The sequence below is a fragment of the Sander lucioperca genome, chromosome 3 (assembly GCF_008315115.2).
Source record: "Sander lucioperca isolate FBNREF2018 chromosome 3, SLUC_FBN_1.2, whole genome shotgun sequence".
Classification (NCBI taxonomy): domain Eukaryota; kingdom Metazoa; phylum Chordata; class Actinopteri; order Perciformes; family Percidae; genus Sander; species Sander lucioperca.
This window is the reverse complement of record NC_050175.1, coordinates 29,097,134-29,106,731: the sequence shown is the minus strand read 5'-3', so window position 1 is coordinate 29,106,731 and position 9,598 is coordinate 29,097,134. Positions and strand designations below refer to the sequence as shown.

The window sequence follows — 9,598 nt, the reverse complement described above, 5'->3', positions numbered from 1 at the left end:
GACTTAGAAACTGCAATAATAACAATGCAATTTAATTTATTTCAGAATCAAACCTTTCCCTGAATAATTTATGTAAACTTCATGAATGCTTCCATTTGTGACATAAAGGAACCTTGATTTATGTAAAAAAAAAAAAAAAAGCATTCAGCCATTAAATAAAAAGTGCCACCCAATGCCACAGAGCTTGTTTCTCCTGAGCAGACATGTTTTGTTTTTTTTAATGTGTAAGAAACCAGTTCATCAGTCTTGACTCTCAGTAGTGTTGCATGCTCACCCAGCAGGTTTGAAAGCGAGAGAGTCGGTAGTATTGAGTGTCATGATGAAACTTCCCAGTGGGCCAGCAGCAGCAAGGCAGCCAGTCCAAGACAGGTGGCCACACCTACTGACAGAGACATGACAGCAAGTTTCCTTTGTCCGGTTCCCTGGTTTCAGTCACTGCCAACCAGTAATGTCACTTGACAGCTAAATACTTTTTAGGAAGGCAGAGACAAACCGCTCCCAGGAAATTACATTTGGCAAGCCATTCTCTAAAGTCACGGTTTAGGGTCACAAACTGGTAGAATTTGCAATTTAGGATTATTTTCATTATCCGTTAACTTTCTTATTTTTTTTCTATTAATTGTTTAGTCCTCAAATGTCAGAACAGTGAAAATGCCCATCACAAGTTATCAGAGCCTAACCTAACGTCTTCAATGTACTTGTTTTGTCTGACAAGCCCCAAACTCAAAATATTCATTAGAAGATCAAGAAAACCAGCAAATTTTTACATTTGAGAAGCTGGAACCAGCAGATGTTTGACATTTTTGGTTAAGAAATATATTGAACAATCAATACATTGTTGTAGATTAATTTTCTGTCAATTGACTTTAATCATTTCTAGTGCTGCAACTAACAATGATTTTAATTATCAATGAATCCGTGGTTACCCTTTTGAATTTAACACATTTGTTATTCATCACGTCATTTCCACATCATTTATAAAGCACAATACAGTATGTTTTAGGGCTGGGCCGTATGGAGAAAATCAGATATCACAATTATTGACCAAGTACCTTAATGTCGATATTGCGACAATATTGTAGGGTTGACAAAAAATGTTCACAATTAGATTTTAGATAAATAACCATCAATAATCTGGATAATGAGTGGTTAAAGGCAAATAATAGAACAATCAACAGTCTGGTATAATCAGTCTGGAAAATGTCATCACTTAACTGTAATGCAGCCTTTATAACCAGGAAATATAATGATATTATAGACGATATCTAGTCTCATATCACAGTATTGATATAATATCGATATATTGCCCATTCCTAGTATGTATTATTATAAATTGTAATATATGTGTGCGGCATGTCCAATAAATCAAATACAGCCTATTTCAAGATTGCTAAATTTATTCGTCTATATCGACGACGATTCATTTATGGGATTCCTTCTATGCCGCCGGAAGATCCGCCAGATGTCCGTCACCTTCCTCTTTCTTTGTGTTGGTATTCTAAACTCCAGTCTATTTAAGAGGACTATGGTTAACTGCTCCTCAGATCTCTGCAGGGTAAATCCAGACAGCTAGCTAGACTATCTGTTCAATCTGAGTTTTCTGTTGCACGACTGAAACAACTTTTGAACGAGCACATTCCACAAAAACAAGTTCCTTCCTGAGGCTTTTTTGCAGCTAGGCAACGTTATTGCGTAGGTGCTTAATGCCGCCGAAGACGATTATGATTGGTTTAAAGAAATGGCAATAAACCAGAGCATGTTTTTCTCCTACCCCTTAATGCTCTGTGGACTAGTCAGACCTTCCTCCGCAGCGCTGTGGAGGGAGGTCTGGCAGTGCGGCACTAAGGAAATGTTGATAACAGTAGGAAAGAAAGTGAAGTACAGTTTTGCAGCTTAAGCTCTGCATCTCTGATTGCCTGAAAACCTCTCCTTACTGAATAAGCGGTCACACAGACAGCAATGCACTCAGCATATTGCTATTTAAAATAAGCCACGCTGGGAGCAGCCCTGACACAGGGATAGATGATAATCTCCTAGCTGGCCAGAGAGTGACAGCTAAAGGCTTAACACTCATTGATTAGGCTGTGTGACATGTGACGTGGCAGTGGGTCTCTTGGCTGCCCGGGCAGGACAGTGGACTGTAAGCCTAGTGCATGTTCTCTGTCTGTGGAGGGGAATGTTGTAGAGGTGTGGTAGGGGAGCAGAAGCAGGTCTTGCTATTTAAGAATCATGGTAAATGAAAGGCGACATACTGACGGCGGATTGGACGTCTCCTCACCAGATGGTTGAGGCCTAGGAGGCCATCTGCTGCCATGCTGTGCTTCTGTGGAGACTTCCTCACTTCCTTTTTCAGATTAGGTTTGATTAGGTTGGACTCTGCACCCTATAGGCTCTGTGTGGTGGAGGAGGACCTGCTGTGGTTGCTGGTTTGAATCTGGCCTGCTGTCTTTGTTGCATGTCAGTTTAATGAGCTGTACTGGCATGAGGTCCAGTCCAGTAATGCCAAAACATTGGTAGCAATAATGAAGGTCACCTTTAATAATTAAAAACTGTGACAAAATCAAATCATTTTAAACACAGTACAATTTTCAAATTGTCATACAAATGTTAAGTTTACAGTTTAATACCAATATAGTTAAAATGTAGGATAACAATGAAGTTAGGCAGAAGCTAATAAGTAGATTATTTATGAATTAATCTAGCTTTTCTTTTGATTAACTAATTATTAATTAATTAGTCCAGCGGTTGCTAACCTGGGGGTTGAAACCCCCCTAAAGTCACAAGATGATGATGATTGGAATAAAATATGTTCGAGGAAAAAACATTTCTGTCTTCATGAATGAATGCTGCACATTTGTTTCTAATATGACATTTTCATATAACCAGATCTGTGCAACTTGTGACCCAAGATATGTTTTTCATTTTCTCTCTCTGAGAGATTTGGGAGATGTTCTTTTATTACTCGGTGCCACCAAAAAAACAATTGTAAATTAGTTTATTGTCATCAGAACCAGCAGATAAAGTGATGAAGTATAAGTGCTCTAACTCACTTGTCCTTCCCGTACTGTACTGATATTTGACAAGTAAGTAATGCAGCGTTCGTCACTTAAGTTCTTTCAACAGACAGGAATGCAAATTTCTTGTATTAGCCAGACCACTTAGGTTCAAGGACAGCATTTTATACATATTCTGCCTGTAATATAATTATGTTAAGTAATTGATGTAGCCTGGTGATTGTCCTGCTTTAGTGCAACTCGGCCGTTGTGAATTTGACACTTCAGCACCTGAAGTGGTGGAGACTGGAGTAATGTAATGTGTTCACTGCTCGTAGATTATGCACATCAGCATGCTAAAAGATTTATAATGCTCCCAAAGTTGTCTTTTGTCAATAAGACAAGTTTGCTGCACAGTGTATTTACGTCAGGTCAGTGACAATAATGTGGTGCATTTCACTGAAAATGTCTTTTCAGGTTTGTGTTTTGCCTGGAGGATTCAGAGGGGAAACAGGCCAATGACCTCATGAAGTCCCACTGGCAGAGTTGTCTCGCTAATGAAGATATCCTATTAAAGCGTTACAGGCTTATTCATATCATTGTGCCTGTGGGTCTGCACCCGATAGTACCTGGATGTACAGTTGACTAGTTTATTTCTCCTCAGCCCGTTTTCACATTCGAAACGTCTGTAAAACCCAGACATTGTGTGTTGATACTATGGCTCTGCTGACCCATTTAGAGGGAGACTTCACACCTGTGTAACAATACTGCCAGGGTAGAGAAAAACACTTATTTCTCTAACATTTCACAGCGGAAAGTCTTCAACTTATCATGTAAAAGGAACAAAAGTAATCAAATATACAGCATACATAAGTATGTTTACCTCTCTATATTTAATTTTCGAGCCCTACTGCATTGTCAGACTCAACCCTTGCACTCATTTATCTCTAAATGTGCGTAGTTATATTTGCTACCTCACGTGTGATTACTGGAGCTGGTAAAGCAACATTATGTTCACACTCTGTAGGAACGTAAAGAATGTTGCAGTGCACGTATCTGAAGCTGCTGAGACTGCTGAGTTCTGTCAAATAGGCTACAAAGCCCGTGTTTGACATCAGATTGCCAAATCACTAATCTAAACAGCTGACATGTGTCTGTTTCCTGTTACAACTCAGGAATCTGGATGAGGCTGTTTTCCCTCTTTAGTCAAAGATAAAAGCTGCTGTTATTCACACCTTCTCTCAGGGCACGGTGTCATCCTGCATCATCTTAAAATGTCGTCTTTAAGCAGCAGGATTATCCTTCTCTCAGCAAGCTTCACTTAAACTCTTGAATACAGTGTTTGGCTAAATCACAGGTAGTGATCAAATTAACATTTAAAAGGATTTAAGAGAACATGAGTCAGGCAGGCTTAGTCATGCATCACTCACAATAGTTTGCTTCTCAAAAGGTATTCTAGTGCAATTGTTTAGCACACTAACATGGAAGCTTTTTGCAACACTTATCCTCCTCAGAGTTGAAACCATAGTAATAGGGTGCCATCATAACTTTTTGTGAAATAGATGAATTAAATGTTAAAGGAACGGTTCATATTTATAGGTACAGTTAGTCCTCAGGTATCTGGCTGTCAGCGCATTCCTTCGTTTTTAATTTATTCTTTTGCCGGTACACAACACGATTGCTGCATCATCAGTGTGGGTGGGCCTGATGTGGGTGTTTAGGTGCACATAGGGATTGACAGTGCAGTACTTACTTAAACCGCCCCCCTACACACACACACACACACACACACACACACACACACACACACACACACACACACACACACGCACACACACACCTGTAAATTATTTAAAGCACCAGATGGGGACAGCGCAACCGACAGTCAGCGGGAGAAAGAATCCAGCGTTCATAAAGTCCCAAATGTCGTCGTCTTCTTTTTTATCCAGTAAAATCAATCAACCTAATGCTTTTTTATCTCGGAAAAGCAGATCACTTGATTCCACCAACAGTTGTTTGAGTGCATCCATGTGTTCAGCAATGGCCTTTCACTTCTCTTCCACTGCCAGTGTGAGCTGGCTCCAGACACTGCTGCTGCTGCAAAGGTCAGCGTGTGTGTGTTTGTGTGTGTACATTTGTATGTGTATGTAAAGCGACAACAGTGATCTGTATAATGGGGTTTGTTGTTCCCAAAGCAGATGAAGACCGAGATTAGGCTTAAAAAGGACAGTGAATTTATTAGGCTTTCATTTCTGTGAGAACCATAATCCCAATGGAAGTAAAAGCTTTATTAGCTCATGAATTATCGCTGCCTGCCTGCCTGTCTGTCCGACATTATTTTCGTTCGGAACCTCAAAGTAGTGCATTAAAGCAATACTGAACTGAATGTCCTCTGGACTACTTGCTTTTGCCAGTTGCTGTACTGCATTACAACAACAATGGCACCATCTGTACCCAGTTAATAAAACCTCTAGTCTTGCCATACTGGAGGAGCATGTGCTTATGTTTTTGCTAGCTTTAGCAGCTTTTTGTTTGGAATAAATTTAGTGACTTTTTAAGAACAAGCTCTCAGATGATTTGGATTTAGGCTTATCTTTTTAATCACATCCCCCATTCTCTAAAAAAATATTTAATGGTTTTGTTGCGTGTGAAAGGTTTTTTAGCTGCACCAATTAAAGTGTGTCTGTGCCACTGTGTCCAGCTCAGCACCCTTGGGCCCACTTCACACATTTAGTTGAACCCCCTCATGTCATTAAAGTAAATGGCAGGCCAAGAAGGGAAAGCAAATAGAGAAAGTTAAAGAATACTAGAAAGTATCAGGATTTGACAAGGTTAACACAAAAAGCGATGTTGTACTGTAGGAAGTTTGCTAGAAAAAACGTTCTCCTGGGACCATGTTTGTAACCAAGTGAGACCATGACGTGCAGTGGAGATTAGTGATCTGTTATGTCAGAGAATGAGCAGACCAAAATCGAACTAATTATTAATTAGAAGTGAAAAAAGTAGAGGACATCAAACAGCTCGCTGAGAAGACAAACAGGCCTAGCTAGCATAACCAAGACCATCAGATCAAAAATGTCAGACCAAAATCAGTTAATTCTAGGGCTGAAACGATTCCTTGAATAACTTGAATAATTCGATTACAAAAAATCCTCGAAGCAAACTTCTTTGCCTCGAAGCTTCGTTAAATCAATGTAATTAAGGTTGTACAGCTCACTGTGTTTCCGCACGGAGGATTATTACTAGCGCAGGTTGACGCTTCTGTGGACACAAGACTGACGGCCCAGATTACAAATGAAGGAAGACGAAAATAGCGAGGGTCTAAGAGAAGAGACGGGCGAGAGAAAACGACAGAAAGTTTGAGATAATTTTAAGCTGCAAACATGCTACTACATCATCTTTGTAGAAAACATCCAGTCTACTCATCCATTCCACGGAGCGAACCCGACACAAGGTAGCTAACTAACATCTGCTGCTCTTGTCCACCGCGCTGTTTTACGCAATTAGCCTACAGCATGCTACTCTGCAAATAACGATGTTTTACCAACAAGCTAAAACAAAAGCTGTCGGTTTGTACTGTACTGTTTATTAGTTTGCTACTAATCTTTGGAAACTTAGCTGCTGCTGGAGACAAACCGGCTCCCCCCCCCAGCATGGCCACTTAATATGCACGTGAATGACGTCATCATGCTGGTGATGTCTGCATTCTTTATTCTTTCTCCTCACTGTGTATTAGGCTTCTGAAAATGTGTCCCCCAGAACAGTGTAGTTGAATAGCCCTGCTGTAAGGTTTGTACAGTTACATTTACCCTCTGGTTAGTGAACAGCTCTTTTGCATATCCAGTGCAAAGAGCCAGTGGCAAGAAGGGGAAGGGGGTGAAAAAAATTAACATTTGGGCCACCAAAAATGTACTTTTTTGCAAGTTTTTGGTGTGACCATGCACCATGAAGAAAACGAGGAAGAACATAAAAAGAAGGTATCAGGGCAACTGGACATGCAGAAGATGCCAGGACAAACCCAGTGTTTCCCACATATAGACTAATTTGTGGCGGTGTGCCATACAATCAACACCGGCCGCCACATATTGCGTTTCGTTATTATTTTTTTTTAACGCTATTTAAAACACGCAGCGTATTCGTTCAGCTGCATTTCCTTTCCCTGCTGTCCTCCGTCTCTCTGTCACTCACGCGTCTCACACACACACACACACACACACACACACACACACACACAGCCCCTCCCCTCCGTGCACAGTGTCTGTCTCCATCAAAACGAGAGCAGACGGCTGGTGAAATTCACAAGTTCACGAAAGGATCTCGTGAACACCTTTACACAATCACACATTAAGAAGTCCTAGAAAAAAAAATTATATTCTGAATACAATGTTGTCAGTGTGTTAATGTTGGAGTCCCGACCCGACTCTTAGCAAACAAGCGAACGCGCCTGCTTTAGAAAGTCAACTAGTCGCAAGTTTGCGGTAAAATGCAGTTGGGTTGTCCAGGTTAAAACATATGTAGCAGCTGTGAGTCAAATAAACGTATTATAAATAATGTTATGTCATTTTTTCACTCTTACAGTGAATGTTTGCTGCTTCAATCCAGATGAGTATTGAAAAGTATTTTCCGCGACTGAAAAAGGCACGTGTTGAGGATGAGGACCAGCCTGAACCGGAGGTATCAGTCTGAAACAGAGCTGAACAGTCCGACCAGTGTAATTAGTTTTATTAATTTGTTTACAATATTTTCAGGCTTCAACCAGTGCTGCTCAAGCAGAAAGACAGGGTCACTGGGAGATCGATTCGTCAGGCATTGAAGAAAGAGTAGGAAAGGAGGACAGCATCCAACAGCGTGTCCTCCTCAGTTTTTGATACTTGATTAATACAAAGTGCCCCCCCCCCCTTGTCTGACATGGGGGGGGGGCATTGTCCCCCCGCCCGTGCGCGCCACAAATTGCTTTCTAATCTGTGGGAAACACTGCAAACCAGACAAGAGAAACACTGAGACAGAAACACAGAGGCGATATACCAACTTTTTCAAGTAGGCTATAAAGATAAGTGTGAAGCAGTGTGAGTGCCCAGTAAACTTCGCCCTGCCTGAAAGACACATTCACTTCACATTTTGACTTCCAGCAGGACAAGTACTTCCCATCTGTCTCCCCCATATTCTCCATCTTCTTCATCCATTATTGAGTTCTTGAGCTGTCCTCTCATCTCTCATCCAGCCACTCCATCTAATTATTCTTCGCTCTTGGAACTTTATAGAGGGGCGTTAGAACCACCTGCGCTCACCTTTTTTTTTTTCTTTTTTTTTTTTTTTAAATAAGAACTTCCAGCGGATAATTTAAACCTGCTGGGCCAAGTCCCTGTAAAGCACTTACGTTTAAAAAGTGTAAGTGGTTTTTTCCTTCCTCCACTGGTGTTCTTTCTTTGTCAAGTTTGTATAAAAACTGAGAATATGAGTGTCATGCATGCAGGTGTGGTTATTTTTAACCACAAGCTGCACTTGAACACCATCCTAGAAATATGGATTTGACACTCGTGTGTGTGTGTGTGTGTGTGTGTGTGTGTGTGTGTGTGTGTGTGTGTGTGTGTGTGTGTGTGTGTGTGTGTGTGTGTGTGTGTGTGTGTGTGTGTGTGTGTGTGTGTGTGTGTGTGTGTGTGTGTGTGTGTGTGTGTGTGTGTGTGTCAGACAACAATCACAGAGAGAAAGAGATGTCTGTGTGGTATAGATGTCATAAAGAGGAGAAACATTTCCACTGTATTTTTTCAGTCTGCAGTCATTCAAGTGTAACAGGTGGTCTGATCCTGCTCCTTCATCCCCATGTTTATGCTCTTCTGGATCACACGGGCAGCGAGCTGCTCATTGCTGGGAGGCAGATTACTTCACCCTCTTAAAGATAGATGACATGATTTTGAACTTTTCCCCATCACAATTATTGTTGAGTTGCACTTTGATAGCTAATTCCATTTCAGACATTTAAAGATGTTTGCAAGTTTAACCTTTTTAATAGATTGTATAAAGGACTCAGAAGGATTTGAAATCAGTAAGAAGATTTGATGTTGGATGTGGATCAGCTAAAATGGCCAGACATAGCAGTACCACTAGGAAGGACAATAATGTGGATACTGGCTGCAATTGGTCACTGATTGAGATGACTCAGTAGTTCAGCAGAGTTTTAATTAGCTGGTGTTCCCATGATTGGTGGAAGTCATGTTAACATAATGTTTCCCAATACAGCTGTAGTTTACTCTATAAAGGTGACTCACCATTGCTTTATTGCAGGTTTAATTTCAGGGTTTTAATTAAAAACATTATTTTACCATTGGCGTTAATAACTTTGGTCATCCATATAGTCCTCATATCACTCATTACTATATGTTGGTGTTGGAAGAACTTCAAAATGCTGGCAGAATAAAAAAATGCTCCTCCTATGAAGTCGCCATGGGCACTCAGCACTGAGTGGCAAACACGAAACAATCCGTAACAAGCAAAGAAAAGAGAAAAAAATCATGCTAAAATGGTTAAGAGCTGTTGTGCAATCAGCTGTGCAAAAAGATCTTCTAGGAATTGAGCAAATGTTTTTACAGACAGCTAAGGGCTAAAGA

The 9,598-nt window shown here is 40.6% G+C and overlaps 1 protein-coding gene across 2 annotated transcripts in view; it reads left to right on the top strand.

Moving 5' to 3' along the window:
- Positions 1–9,598, top strand: part of homer2 (homer scaffold protein 2) — a 31,144-nt gene that overhangs the window by 1,628 nt on the left and 19,918 nt on the right. The gene's annotated exons all lie outside the window — the stretch shown is intronic.